We start from the raw sequence: 15,832 nt of genomic DNA on the forward strand, positions 1-15,832 counted from the left end.
TGCCGCGTGAAACTGAAGGAGCTGAGGCAAGCCTACCAGAAAACCAGAGAGGCGAACAGCCGCTCTGGGTCAGAGCCCCAAACATGCCACTTCTATGATGAGCTGCATGCCATTTTAGGGGGTTCAGCCACCACTACCCCAGCCGTGTTGTTTGACTCCTTCAATGGAGATGGAGGCAATACGGAAGCAGGTTTTGGGGACGAAGAAGATGATGATGAGGAGGAGGTAGATAGCTCACAGCAAGCAAGCGGAGAAACCGGTTTTCCCGACAGCCAGGAACTGTTTCTTACCCTAGACCTGGAGCCAGTACCCCCCGAACCCACCCAAGGCTGCCTCCTGGACCCAGCAGGCGGAGAAGGGACCTCTGGTGAGTGTACCTTTTAAAATGCTATACATGGTTTAAAAGCAAGCATGTGAAAGGATTACTTTGCCCTGGCATTTGCGGTTCTCCTAGATGTAGTCCTAAAGCCTTTGCAAAAGGTTTCTGGGGAGGGCAGCCTTATTTCGTCCTTCATGGTAGGACACTTTTATCACTCCAGGCCAGTAACACATACTCGGGAATCACTGTAGAACAAAGCATTGCAGTGTATGTTTGCTGGCATTCAACCAAAATCCGTTCTTTCTCTCTCTGTGTTATCCTCAGGAGAGTGAGATATAATTCATGGTCACCTGGTTGAAATAGGGTGCTTTTCTTCAGGGACACGTTCCTGCTGTGCTGTTTGCCTGTGGCTGAACAGAAATGTTCCCCGCTGTTAGCCACGGGGAGGGGGGAGGGTTGAGGGGGTAGTCACGCGGTGGGAGGAGGCAAAATGCGACCTTGTAACGAAAGCACATGTGCTATGTATGTAATGTTAACAGCAAGGTTTACCCTGAAAGAGTGTAGCGACTGTTTTATAAAATGTGTCTTTTTAAATACCGCTGTCCCTTTTTTTTTCTCCACCAGCTGGATGTGTTTCAATGATCACAGCATCTTCTCCTTCCCAGAGGCTAGTGAAGCTTAGAAAGAAAAAAAAACGCACTCGAGATGAAATGTTCTCCGAGCTAATGCTGTCCTCCCACACTGACAGAGCACAGACGAATGCGTGGAGGCAAATAATGTCAGAGTGCAGGAAAGCACAAAATGACCGGGAGGAGAGGTGGAGGGCTGAAGAGAGTAAGTGGCGGGCAGAAGACAGGGCTGAAGCTCAAATGTGGCGGCAGCGTGATGAGAGAAGGCAGGATTCAATGCTGAGGCTGCTGCAGGACCAAACCAGAATGCTCCAGTGTATGGTTGAGCTGCAGCAAAGGCAGCTGGAGCACAGACTGCCACTGCTGCCCCTCTGTAACCAACCGCCCTCCTCCCCAAGTTCCATAGCCTCCACACCCAGACGCCCAAGAACGCGGTGGGGGGGCCTCCGGCCAACCAGCGACTCCACAACAGAGGATTGCCCAAAAAAAAGAAGGCTGTCATTCAATAAATTTTAAAGTTGTAAACTTTTAAAGTGCTGTGCTTAAAGTGCTGTGTGGCATTTTCCTTCCCTCCTCCACCACCCCTCCTGGGATACCTTGGTAGTCATCCCCCTATTTGTGTGATGAATGAATAACGAATGCATGACTGTGAAGCAGCAATGACTTTATTGCCTCTGCAAGCGGTGATTAAAGGGAGGAGGGGAGGGTGGTTAGCTTACAGGGAAGTAGAGTGAACCAAGGGGCGGGGGGTTTCATCAAGGAGAAACAAACAGAACTTTCACACTGTAGCCTGGCCAGTCATGAAACTGGTTTTCAAAGCTTCTCTGATGCGTACCGCGCCCTCCTGAGCTCTTCTAACCGCCCTGGTGTCTGGCTGCGCGTAACCAGCAGCCAGGCGATTTGCCTCAATCTCCCACCCCGCCATAAACGTCTCCCCCTTACTCTCACAGATATTGTGGAGCACACAGCAAGCAGTAATAACAGTGGGAATATTGGTTTCGCTGAGGTCTAAGCGAGTCAGTAAACTGCGCCAGCGCGCCTTTAAACGTCCAAATGCACATTCTACCACCATTCTGCACTTGCTCAGCCTGTAGTTGAACAGCTCCTGACTACTGTCCAGGCTGCCTGTGTACGGCTTCATGAGCCATGGCATTAAGGGGTAGGCTGGGTCCCCAAGGATACATATAGGCATTTCAACATCCCCAACAGTTATTTTCTGGTCTGGGAAGAAAGTCCCTTCCTGCAGCTTTTGAAACAGACCAGAGTTCCTGAAGATGCGAGCGTCATGCACCTTTCCCGGCCATCCCACGTTGATGTTGGTGAAACGTCCCTTGTGATCCACCAGAGCTTGCAGCACTATCGAAAAGTACCCCTTGCGGTTTATGTACTCGCCGGCTTGGTGCTCTGGTGCCAAGATAGGGATATGGGTTCCGTCTATAGCCCCACCACAGTTAGGGAATCCCATTGCAGCAAAGCCATCCACTATGACCTGCACATTTCCCAGGGTCACTACCCTTGATATCAGCAGATCTTTGATTGCGTGAGCTACTTGCATCACAGCAGCCCCCACAGTAGATTTGCCCACTCCAAATTGATTCCCAACTGACCGGTAGCTGTCTGGTGTTGCAAGCTTCCACAGGGCTATCGCCACTCGCTTCTCAACTGTGAGGGCTGCTCTCATCCTGGTATTCATGCGCTTCAGGGCAGGGGAAAGCAAGTCACAAAGTTCCATGAAAGTGCCCTTACGCATGCGAAAGTTTCGCAGCCACTGGGAATCGTCCCAGACCTGCAACACTATGCGGTCCCACCAGTCTGTGCTTGTTTCCCGAGCCCAGAATCGGCGTTCCACAGCATGAACCTGCCCCATTAGCACCATGATGCATGCATTGGCAGGGCCCATGCTTTCAGAGAAATCTGTGTCCATGTCCTGATCACTCACGGGACCGCGCTGACGTCGCCTCCTCGCCCGGTATCGCGTTGCCATGTTCTGGTGCTGCATATACTGCTGGATAATGCGTGTGGTGGTTGATGTGCTCCTAATTGCCAAAATGAGCTCAGCGGCCTCCATGCTTGCCTTGGTATGGCGTCCGCACAGAAAGAAGGCGCGGAACGATTGTCTGCCGTTGCTCTGACAGAGGGAGGGGCGACTGACGACACGGCTTACAGGGTTGGCTTCAGGGAGCTAAAATCAACAAAGGGTGTGCCTGTACATCAAGGAGTATTTCAGGCAGGACTGCACGGAGGGTTCCAATAAGAAATGGTGCACCAAAGTTATCATTGTTATTGGAACAAGGTGGTTAGCCTGGCCTCTGATTGATACATGGCTAGATTAACCTCGCTGCACCTTCTCTGTGACTGACTGCAGTGTGATCTAGACAGGGGAGGAGGAAAATGAGTCCAAAACAAATCTGGTCTATGTCTTGTTCTGACCCACTCCATCGATCCTTTACATCTTTGGCTGGCAGCAGACAAAAAAGGCGCGAAATGATTGTCTGCCCTTGCTTTCACGGGGGGAGGGAGGGTGGGAACGGGGTCCTGACGATATGTACCCAGAACCACCCGCGACAATGTTTTAGCCCCATCAGGCATTGGGATATCAACCCAGAATTCCAATGGGCAGCGGAGACTGCGGGAACTGTGGGATAGCTACCCACAGTGCAACGCTCCAGAAGTCGACGCTTGCCTCGGTACTGTGGAAGCGCTCCGCCGAGTTAATGCACTTAATGCACTTAGAGCATTTTCTGTGGGGACACACACACTCGAATATATAAAACCGATTTCAAAAAAACTGGCTTCTATAAATTCGACCTAATTTCGTAGTGTAGACATACCCTTTGACACAAACAGCTCTGAGATGTCCATCCAAGCTCAAGTGCTGCTTTGGTTGTGCTTAAAGCTGATCTCTTAGCTTTGGTTTAGAAAAAAAACATGCTTATACATTTAAAAAAATAACCTATGTGGATGTTTTAGTGTATGAAAGCAATTAATTCTGATGGAAGCTGCATGGCTAACTGACATCACTGCTTTGAAATGGAGGGGATAGGGCCGGTTTCTAGCACATATTAAAACCCTTTAAAGAGCACTTCTTCTCTTACTATCCCGCTCCTTCTTTAATAGTAGGGCTGCAGCAATTCAGTCACCAGAATGAGTCACACAATAAGATTTTAGTGTACCCCAGCAAAATAGTCTGTAGCCAAGTTCTGCTGCTATTCTTAGCAGTTCCACGCCCTGTGCCCAAAAAGATGGAAGATGAGCCTGTTGATAATGAATCATACTGGTGACTGACAGACTGGATAGTATCAAGTAGATGTTTGGCTTCTGCACCAACTACTCTTATGAGTAAACAGCTCTACTAAAATAACGTACAGGGAGCAGAGAACCAGACCAATGGAAGGGAAGTTGCTTTAAAGTTGTAACACTAGGCCAGATCATGGCTCTCACGGTAACTACTTTTGTGTCATTCCATCAATGCAAAACTGGCTTAGTTTAATTCAGCAGTGCCCAACCTTATTACATAGGAGGGCCACATAAACTAAGTGCATCCTTGTGTGGGTCAAACACATTCTACATATGTTACTAAGATTTTAAGTCACCTGTATTGATCTCTCTATATTTTAGGTTCAGCTTGTTTTGGTTGTATTTAGATAGGTTGTTTCTATGTACAGTACAGTCTATTTACACACTTGTGTAAACTAAAATGATGTAAAAACGATGACAAAATGCCATTAGTATATTGTGTTGAAGCAGGCCTCGGGCTTTATTAAATGCTCTAGCAGGTCAAATGTTGGGCACCCCTGGTTTAACTGATTACCTGAGGATTAACTCAGAATAGGGGGATCCCTGGGTGGAGTAGGGCAGACATAGCAGGCTTTATGCAGCCCCATCCTGGACTATTCCCATATAAGCATGTTGGGGGGCTCCTGTGGGACAGCCACCTTTGTTCTCCCTGGATCCTACACCAAGCCTATTTTGGACAGACCTGAGTGTTAAGCCCAGTCTCTTTAACTCACCTGTGTTTTGCATGAATGTTGCAGCAGGTATAGCCCTGTTTTGAGGAGTTTGGGCTCAGACCATTGTGGAATCTTACACACTATTGTCCAAGTTGTGGCATGTAACCACTTGCCCTCTTTGGGAGCTGCATCGCTCCAGGAAGCAATTATGGATCAGGAAGTCAACCCCTCACCAGGCAGCCTGGAGAGCAGATGGTGCAGGCCACACGAGGAGAAGCCCATTTTACAAAAAGATCTTTGGTGTGGCCTGTTCTTCTTTGTTGGTCTCATTTGCAGGTTTCTTGAGTGTGTGTGGAATTGCTGCTATATATTTTCTTAAAGGCCTAGTCCTCCCATGCAGCAGAGAGAGAGAGAGAACTCACAGTGAAAACTCATCCATCTTAAAGCAGTGGATATGGAACTAAATGGGTTTTACTCCCCTCTTAAAAATGTTGTTGCCCCTTTTTGACCTGAGCAACGGACAGGACCTTCTGTCCCAGAGGTAGACCTCAATCTTTAAGGAATAAGGACTGTAAGAACTGACACTGACCAGAGCCCTTGTTAGAGGTGGGAGTGTGTGATCTTCGGTAAGCGTGCATATAGATTATTTTGTTTTTAATATGTTTTCTCTGTAATGCTTTCACCTTGAGAATAAATGTGCTTGCTTAGAAAGAGTGGTGTGGTAACTTAAAACCATGGGCAATTACAACTGTTCATAGCTTTTGAAGAGAAAGCAAAGCAAAGCAGAGTTTGGTTTTTGAGTGGCCTTATTTATAGGAGAATTCACAGTGCAGGCAGGGAACTGTGAAGTCTGGAAATATCATGGCCAGAAGGAAGAGACCTGAAGGTCTCCACCCAAGAGAGTTGACGTATGGGGAGCCAGAATCATAAGAGCTGGTGTCCTTGTTAGAGCATAGAGGGGGAATATAAGTGCAATTGCCCTGAATTGTGACATCAAGAACAAAAGGAGCAGTTTCTTAGCTTATAGTCCCAAGTCTTTTTAGCTAACAGCCCCAAAAGCATGTGCTCTAGCTTTTTCCAGAGTCAACTTGTGTATACAGGTGCTCGGCTCTCTTCCTGCTTCTTAGCCTCCCTAGTTTCCAGCTTGTCTTTCTCACCCTTCTTCTGCACCTCCCCACCCCCAGCCTGCTCACAATACCCAGTTAAATGAATACACACACACAAGCAACTTCTCTCCCATCCCCCACCTGGTCACAATACCCAGTCAAAGGCTATGTCTGTGCTACAGACCTTACAGCAGCACAGCTCTACTGCTATAGATATAAGGTCTCCCATGTAGCTGCTCTTTGCTGGTGGGAGAAATCTCTCCTGCCGGCATGTGCTGTCTACACCAGCATTTTTGTTAGTGAAATTTATGTTGGAAATTTAGTGTGTTTTTTCCACTCCCCTTACCAACAGAAGTGCTAGTGTAGACCAAGACAAACCCTTGGCCCACATGGTGCTAGTTCATGCCCAGATGTTGTTAGGCCTGGTTTTAGGTGTGGCTCCATAAATGTTCCTTTCAACTACCTTAAGTGAAGGGTTAACATGCATCTTAACAAAGTTTAACTCAACCCATAACAAGGTTTCACCCAACTCATAACAATACTTTTCAAACGACTCTCAGTTTTGTCCACTAATCACAGACAGCCCATTTCTGGGAAGATTTAAATGTTTAATAAGGAATTTAAAGAGGATTCTAAGTACAGCTGCTCTAAAGGTCACAGAGAATTTTTTGATTAATGCTTCCTCCTTTGTGTGTGTTCTCCCTCCTTCCTTTTAATTTTTCTATTTTTGTCCCTATTGTTGGCAGCCATTCTGCCCCTTACTCTTCAGTGGGATGGCAGGTGAACATTATCCACAGAGGCAGATGCTGCTGGTGGATCAGTGAGGAAAAGTTACTGTGAGAATAAAAACAAGGCCAGTCTCTGCCTCTGACAGTGTGAACATTAGCTTGTAAAACTCTTGGCTCTGAGCCTGACAACACAAATCCATTCCACAACTTTTCTCTCTCTAATGGCAGAGGAATTCATTGCTACAGCGATGGGTTGGCAGAAAGTGCTACTTACTGCTTTGCAAATGAATTTACACTTTGATGTCAAGTCTTTACCAAGTCTGCGCTATTTGATTTCTTCTAGGTTATTAGGAATAATATTTTCACTTTAATTAGTTCAAAGTGCACAAATGGTAGAGGGAAAACATGATTTAAGTACATCACAAGTCATCCCATGTTCAGCTGAGTCAGTCAGCAAGCATCCAAGAATCTCCAGCACTAGAAGCATTCTTGTTTTCCGGAGTGTCATTTTGTGCAGCTACTAGGGTATTAGCAGCCTCTTGAGTAGCTAGTGAGGAAGTCCGTTTTACTTCTGGTAGAATATTCTGGTGTCCCAAGGATGTCCCTCCTCCAAAAAGAAAGAGAGAGAAATTATTTCTTCATGCCCGTTTCTATACAGCTCAGTTGCTGTTGTGTCAGAGCATTCATTGCCACAGTAAAGTAGGGTCTGAGTGGTGAAGTTCAGATCTAGAACTGTAACCAAACTACCAGAGATCCAGTTTGGCTCCATCATATAGAGAAGGGTCTGTACCATGAAGTCCATATCTAGATCACAAGTTCAAGATAGTTTAGATCTACTGTTCCGGTTTGGGGGCCCCGTCTAATTTTCAATAAATTATCATGATGCAAGTGTTCTGTACTCGTCATCTCAATCATACCACTAATGAGAAGATAATAGCTTAAATATATATAGTGCCTTTCCTCTCCAAGGATTCCAAAGTACTTTTCAACTTGTGCTATCTAATGGTCTAGAAGAATAAACAAAGGGTTGGGGGTCATGAGTCCTAATCTTGCCTCTACTACTAACTTAGGGCAAAGCTTTGTATAAATCACTTCACCTTTCTGTACACTGAAATACTTACTTCACCAAGATCTTATTAATGATTAGATAGTGAATGCTTTGAACACATTAAATAAAGCTGCACGGATTATGCCAGCAGAGAATCTGGCCCATAAATAGCTATTATCAATGCTCACTTTTATTGCCTGTTTTATAAAAGGATTTAGTTCACCACTGAAATACAGGTACCTTTGGGTTAGAGTGTGGGTGGCAGCTGTTTAACAGTGTATGTGCACGACCCTTTAGGTGGGAAGTTAAGGCTACTATAGATAAATGAACCTGCAGGGAAATTTTGGATTGAAATATGGCCAGGGTCCCAGGCGAAATATTCTTACTGTTGTAAAAAGTGCTAACGTGTTCAATGGGCATGATTTTTAATGGTGAGCACTGTGGTTTTAAAAGAGTTCTGAAAGACCTGAACCTGTGACACCCTAGTAGATACATCAATGGCATTAAATAATTTACATACATTTTCTTTGATGCCTTTTATCCTTTTCTATTTATTTTTCTTTCATAATTTTATTATAGTTTATATTTAGATTTGCCTATTTATGCACCACACATTTTTGAATAATTGATGCTGACAGTTGTAGTTTTTTCTCACAGAACCTGATTTCATATTGTACTATGTCCTGATTCATAGATTATAAGGCCAGAAGGGACCAGCTAGTCTCACTTCCTGCATAACACAGGGCATAGGACTTCCCTGGATTAATTCCCATTTAAACTATTTTATAGGAAAACATCCAATCTTGATTTAAAAATTGCCAGTGATGGAGAATCCATCACAGCCTTTGGTAAATTGTTCTTCGCTGTTCAAAAATGGGGTGTTATTTCTAGTCTGAATTTCCAAGTCTTGTCCTTGAATCTTTTTACACCTTTATCTGCTAGACTGAGAAGCCCTTTACCATCCAGTCTCTCTTCCCAATGTAGGTACTTACAGACTGGGAACCTTAACCATCTCTTAACCTTAACCGTCTCTTTGTTAAGCTAAATAGATTGAGTTCCTGGAGTTGATCACTATAAGACATGTTTTCTAAACCTTTAATCATTCTCCTGGCTCTTCAATAAACCTGCCCCAATTTATCAACATCTTTCTTCAGTTGTGGACACCAGAACTGGACACAGCATTCCAGCTCTCCTCATACAGAAGCCGTTCTATACCCCTAATCATTTTTATTTCCCTTTTCTGAACCTTTTTCAATTCCTTTTTTGAGATGGGGCGACCACATCTGCATGCAGTATTCAAGGCGTGGGCGTACCATGGATTTATATAGAAGCAATATGATATTTTCTGTCTTATTCTCTATCCCTCTCTTGATGATTCCCAGCATTCTGTTTGCTTTCTTGACTGCCACTGCACACTGAGTGGATGATTTCAGAGAACCATCCACAATGACTCCAAGATCTCTTTCTTGATAACAGCTAATTTAGTAACAGCTAACTTAGACCCCATCATTGTATACGTATAGTTAGGATTATGTTTTCCAATGTGCATTACTTTGCATTTATCAACATTAAATTTCATCTGCCATTTTGTTGCCCAGTCACCCAGTTCTGTGAGATCCTTTTGTAGCTCTTCACCATCTACCTGGGACTTAACTATCTTGAGTAATTTTGTATCATCTGCAAATTTTGCCACCTCATTGTTTACCCCTGTTTTCAGATCTTTTATGAATATGCTAAATAGGACTGGGCCCAGTACAGATCCCTAGGGACACCACTATTTATCTCCCTCCATTCTGAAAACTGACCATTTATTCCTACCCTTTGTTTCCTATCTTTTAACCAGTTACCAATCCATGAGAGAACCTTCCCTCTTATCCCATGACTGCTTATTTCGCTTAAGAGCCTTTGGTGAGGGAACTTGTGAAAGGCTTTCTGGAAATCTAAATACACTATATCCACTGGATGTCCCTTGTCTGCATGCTTATTGACCCCCTCAAAGAATTCTAGTAGATTGGTGAGGCATGATTTCCCTTTTAAAAAAAAATCATGTTTCCTTGCCCTCACCTCTTCACTAATTTTTAGTTCTGTGCTCATTTCCTCTTTATCTGTCAAGATGAGGTCTAATATTGAATTCCCCCATGTTGGATGCAACACTTTTTGAGTAAGAAAATTATCATCTATAACACTTATAAACCTCTAGCATCTGTCCCTATAATAACACAGCTTTTTTCCCTACACAATATAAATACGTACTTAAGGAGCCAGTCATCCTCAAACAGTGTGATTTGGTGTTCTGCTGCAGACACCAACTAATACTCTGCCCTGTACTTTATCTTTTTGGACATTGATCCATAAGCATTAAAGAGAACTTTCTTCGGATTACTGGTTTGTGTCACTGACAAATGTCATTTATGAAATGGAGTGCCACTCCCCATCTCCTTTTGTCCACTGGATCCTTCCTAAATAGGTTATAACTGTTGATTTTACATTCCTATCACATAAATTTTCTCTCCAAGTTTCAGTAATACCAACTAGATCAAATTTGTGCTCATAACTGATCAATTACAGTTCCTCTTATTACCTAGGCTCCTAGCATTGATGCACACGCAACTGAAGAATTTCTTCTCTTCAGATCCTTTAGTGTTGCGATAAGTTTAGTAAACTTTTTTATATTTTTTGCTAAATGAATGTTCATGTCACCCTCCCCTTTTATTATTAGTTTTAATGCCCTCATGACTGCTTTACCCTACCCAGCCTGTCCCCTGGCTTCTCTTTTGCTGAGGTGAAGACCATCCAAACTATAGAAGGTGGACCAGTGGTTCCACTTACCCTCTACCACTTACCTAGCCAATGGTTCACTTCCAGAATCTTCTGCCCATCTTCCTTTGTTCATGGGACAGGTAGGATCTCTGAGAAGATCATTTGAACATTTTTCTCCTTCAGAATGCTTCTGAGTTCCCTGAAGTAATCTGTTATATCTGAGGTATCCCATGATATTGACAGTGCCGAAATGTATCCCATGACCATGTCATTAGGGTCGATATGCACCACTGCCAGTGGACCTTTGCCCATTGACTTCAGAAGCTTGTCCAGTTTTAGAGTGATGTCTCATGCCTTGGCTCCAGGAAGACAGCACATCATCCTGTTGTCTGCCCGTCCCTTGCAGAATGTTTGTTTTTTTTAAAATTATTCTGAGCAGTGAATCCCCAGCAAGGATTGTGTTCCTTGGACAGTTGTAGATCTTTATGGACACACTTGATTTTCTTGCAGGTTGGGCCAAACAGCCATCCACAGGTATGTCCCATATACTTCTCCATTTAATGTGGTCAGCTAGATCTTCAGATGTCTTCCCCATTTTCCATGCTGAAGACCTGGTAAGGATTGGAAATTCATCCTGTGAGGAATTCATCCCGGTGCTCTTCTCTCTGGTAGTCACAGCCTGTCCATTCTCATCTGTCTCCAGCCACACAGAATGCAGACTCATCTTCTTGCCTCTGGTAGCTAGGAATTGCCAAGTCTCCTTTCTGATTTCCTCTGATTTCTTGGAGGCCAGTACCTTACTCTCTGGAATCTGGTATAGTAATGCTGCTTGAATCTAGTTGTCTAAGAATTCCTCAGCTTCTCTGCAACTCTGTAGAGTCTGTACTTGTCCTTCCAATTCAAGAATCTTTTCCTTTAGCACAGCCACCAGCTTTCACTTTACACACAGGAAGTCTCTCCTGGCTTCAGACAGGAAAGAAAACATAGCATGCTTGTTGCAGGTCACAACCACTGATCTATTGCTGGCTATCACACTATTGAGGGTATCCCTGAACCTAGGGGAGAGCATTTCACATGCTATCCCAAACTCCCAGTTTGCCACATGAGTTCACCAGGCAAATGACATATAGTAAGCTCAGCTGCTCAGCTCTAGTCCCTTGCTAATGGAGAGCAGTTAGGCACGCAGACTTCAGACAGCAGGTCTGATCAAAGAGCCATGGGTCATGGTCATAAAGCGCTTACCAAGACATGACCTGACTGAAAGGGCTGTATCACATGTACTGGTATATCTGACGAATGCACAAGATCTAATTTCTATCTCTCACTAGCATGATAGGGGATACAATGACTGAGAAGAATAACGTAGGGGTATATACTGCAGAGGTAAGCCCTGTGGTCTGAAGTCCTGGAGAGTAGGGAGCTTGTTTTTGACACCTGTTGGTGAATAGGGAGGAAAGCAGCTCAGAGCTGCATCAGAATTGCATGCAAACAGATGTTCCATAAGGGAAAGAGCTCACTGATGCCATCTGTTGGTGAGCAAGGGGAAATGACTGAATGGGCCAGTCCTCATTTGCATTTGTTATGTGACAGTTTTGGTTATTTTTGGTAAAAATTCAGTTCAATTTTAAGCTTGGGGATAATAAAACATTATTATCCCTGTTGGAAAATGAAAGTACAAGAGAACTGCACCAAATATGCCTGGGGTGAAGGTGACTCTACCCGAAAGCACAGGCTGGCATGGTTGGGTACTGCAGTCTGCACAAAGTTAAAGAGGTGACTTAGATCTTCTGATAAGATTTTTTTTTTTTTGCATTCCTGGTGGCAAGAGCCCTGTGCAGGGTCCTATATGCAAGTGGTCTTTTTCTCTGAAGTCTTCGAAAAGAGGTGGTGCGAAGACACCTTGTGTGTGATGAAGAGGTGGCTTAGAGGCCGTTTTTGCTAAAGCAGCAGAGGGCAGCAACATAGCTGAAGAACTCATGTAGTGCCCCTCTACCCAGCAATCAATAAAAGCTGTGATCGTTGCAGCTGGGATATGTGGTAGAGTGCCAGAGCAGACCACGAAGCACTTCCCTGAGAAGCTGGAGCTGGTCGTGTCCAAACTCTGGAATTTCCAACCCTGGACTATAAAGCATGAGTGCAGTTGCGTGGCAGGCAGGGGAGGAAGGAAGTAGCTACGGCAGGAACTCATGGCTTTGTTGGATGCTTATAACCATTGTGGAGGACTGAGTTTAAGGCTATTGCCGAGACACCCTGGAAGTGGGAGGAGCCTCACTTAATAGCTATATACAGACACTGCTGATTAATTATTACTTATTTTTCTCAAGTTTATTCTGTGCCCCTTCGCCTCCCACCTCCCACCCCCCCAAATTTCTTTGTCTGTACAACAGACTCCGTACTTGAGCAGGAGAAGTGTTACCTATTAAGGTTGCCCAGGGGAGGGTTTATTTTTCCCAGGTTTCTGGGTGGGGACTTGAACTGCTGTTTAAGTTTTTGCAGAAGGAACACCTGAATAATTGACCCCAGTTTTTTGCTGCTGACAACATCTGGCAGAAGGATTACACACGTGTAATAATCAATTATTTCCATCTTCATAGGCAATTTAGTCATCAGTGTGTCAATCCTGCAAAGGGGTCCATTCGTGCAGCCCCTCCTACGGAAGTAAGCTAGCTGATCCCTTTGCAAGGTCTAGGCCATGGACTGGTCACTTATGCTAAAATGGTTTAGGTATTCAGGATGTCGAGCACAACTAAATGCCAACCTGACAGCGAAGAGAGAAAAAGTTGTGCAGTGAAGAGCTGTACTTTTGAGGTTATGCAATCAGATTTTCAACTCTTTTTCCTAAAAAACTTTTCTGTTATGTGGCCGAGGGAGCTATCTGTTTCCTGCTTGGTACTTGGGAATTGCATTCCGTTTTTAGAAGTTGGAAAGAAAGATGTAGAGAAGAAATCCTCATGCTAATGACATGTTTCATACAGCTTATATACAATTTTTTCTCGGTAATAATTATTCACAGGGAAACTTCTCAAAGTAGTTAACTAAAGTATGGTCCTGTCCTGGATTCGATCAATTGCTCTGTTGTCCTTGGAAGTAGACTGTGCATACCAAATACTCCATCAAATATTTCATTTGGGCTGCACTGAAGAATCCAATAGTATCATTCAAAAATGTGGGGAGCAGAAAGATGTGGTATTGAGGCTTCTGGCTCTTAATACTAAATTAAATAATAACTTTATACCTCAAGCCCAATATTGAAATGAAAAACCAAGGCACTGGAAGGCATGTTGGACCAAATTCTCAGCTGGAGTCAATGGAATTAAACTAGAAGAAAATCTGGCCTATTATTCTTGGCTTATTTTCCATTTCTATTATACAAGCAGAATGCAGAGCAATCCAACGCTTATAGAAAGAAACGTGAAAACAGAAAACATTCTGTCAGACAGGATGCCTTTGATAAAATATGTTTTTGTTGCACACAGGGTACTTGGTTTACAAATAATATACAAGAGAAGGAGAGCACCTGGGGCAAATGAGTAAATGTGTTGCATGTCTCCTGATGCAGTAATGGATCTCATCAAAGCACCTAGCTAGGCAGTACTGTTCATACACAGTGCCTTTCAAGATCTCTGTGTCATACAAATATTAATTAATTCTCCCAGCACACACACATTATTAAACACATTTTCCTAAGGGATAAATGTGGGCATTGAGAGGTTGTGATTAGCCTACGGTTATACCATGAGTCAGTGACAAAGGCAGGAATAAAATCCAGGAATCTTGACTCCTCTTCCCTTGCTCCAGGATCTGAACCACACACCCTTCATATGTTACCATAGCAGATGAATCCTTTTAGCAACAACATAACACAACTACCTCATTCTCTGCATCAGTGCATCTGTCCTAGAACTTGTCTGTTTTGCTCTACCGTTAATTCTGATGTGGGAAAATCAAGTGTCTTTGGTTACACTTGCTCTTGTAATAGACTGCTTTGAAGAATAGTGTTCCCACTGTGCAGAGGGGAAATTGCATAACTCACTAATAATTGCAAAAACAGAATATGTGAGGTACTGGGAAAAGACAATGCGACCGTAAGCACATCATTTGCCCTGGTGAGATTCTACCTGAAATGGGAAGGAAGTAGTATGTGAAGATTCAGCAGACAATCCTGGTGCAGTCAGAAAAGGGAGCATATTCTCATTGCCAAGCCACCAGGTTAGTCCCACATGAGACACTGGATTGTTTGGTTTCATCTGTAAACTCCATCAGACTGAGTAACTGCAGTTTTAGCCTGCAGATACTCAGTACCGAGTTGATATATACCCAACTAAACATTGGTTAGTTGCAATTTGCCACTTTTGGTATTTGTGAAATTGAAGTGATTTTATCTGGTGCTGGTGTGGAGGTGTTTATGTCTCCAGTGGATCCACAAGGTCTGCAGGGTCTTGGTAGATCTGTGGGACGCAGATGCCAGACCTCTGGCGGCTTTTGTGGGGAAAGAGGGAGCCCCATTTACCCAGTGAAATAAATTGAAGGGAGCTTCTCAAGTGGAATCTGAGTTTTGTCTTTTCCTCCACTCTACCCCCAGAGGAAGGCACAATCTGGCCCATTTTTTATTCGGTGTATGCAATCCATTCAAGCCAAGACACAGTGTTCTTATTAACAATGTTCAAAGTATGATGACCTCCAGGAAGTTGTCATTTTGCAGTCTTCAGTATTGTGTGTTGTGGTTTGTGGCTGCCACACTGATATAGGGGACTGCCTTTGGCCCCTTAAGCCCAGTCTTATAGTCTAAATCTCTCATTGGTTTCATTAAGTAATAGTGCTCCTGGTTGAAGCTCATCTGCAGGGGCTGAACCCCCGAGTCCAAAGACATGAGCCCCTACTGCTCAAGCTAACACTCCCTTGGCTTGCAGATACTAACAGACTCACAGACTGCTCTATATGTGCTCTAAGCACTTGGAGGAGACAAAGAATCATGATGTGTTGGCATGAATTTTAATGAGTTTTGTCTGGGTGAGGACAGAGGCCACAGCTTTACAAAAACAAACCAAATTATAGAAGGAAAGGAACCAAACTGAATATAGATCCTGCCCCTTTAGTCTTTATTCAGTGGGCTACGTATCCACACACTTATCCCATGGGAGTCAATCAGGCTGTTTGTGAGAGTAACTGCTCACCAGTGTGAGTAAGGTGCTCACAGCCTGGCTCTATGTGAGTAAGGCTGATATGATCAAAGTCTTACTAAGTGAAACTTTGCTCATTAAATTCAACACTCAGATTTCAGAAGTAGAAAGA

The 15,832-nt window shown here is 44.0% G+C and overlaps 1 protein-coding gene and 1 long non-coding RNA gene across 2 annotated transcripts in view; one reads left to right on the forward strand and one right to left on the reverse strand.

Annotated features, from left to right (window-relative positions):
• The window catches only part of MLIP (muscular LMNA interacting protein), a gene marked incomplete at its 5' end in the record, with an annotated part of 184,683 nt that overhangs the window by 15,767 nt on the left and 153,084 nt on the right, over positions 1-15,832 (forward strand). The gene's annotated exons all lie outside the window — the stretch shown is intronic.
• The window catches only part of LOC311518581, a 61,910-nt gene continuing 52,763 nt past the window's right edge, over positions 6,686-15,832 (reverse strand). Inside the window, exon 3 of the long non-coding RNA XR_014711036.1 lies at positions 6,686-7,339. This is a non-coding gene — a long non-coding RNA (uncharacterized lncRNA). The remainder of the gene's footprint in view (positions 7,340-15,832) is intronic.

This window comes from Lepidochelys olivacea (assembly GCF_965140295.1).
Source record: "Lepidochelys olivacea isolate rLepOli2 genome assembly, chromosome: 3".
Taxonomy (NCBI): domain Eukaryota; kingdom Metazoa; phylum Chordata; order Testudines; family Cheloniidae; genus Lepidochelys; species Lepidochelys olivacea.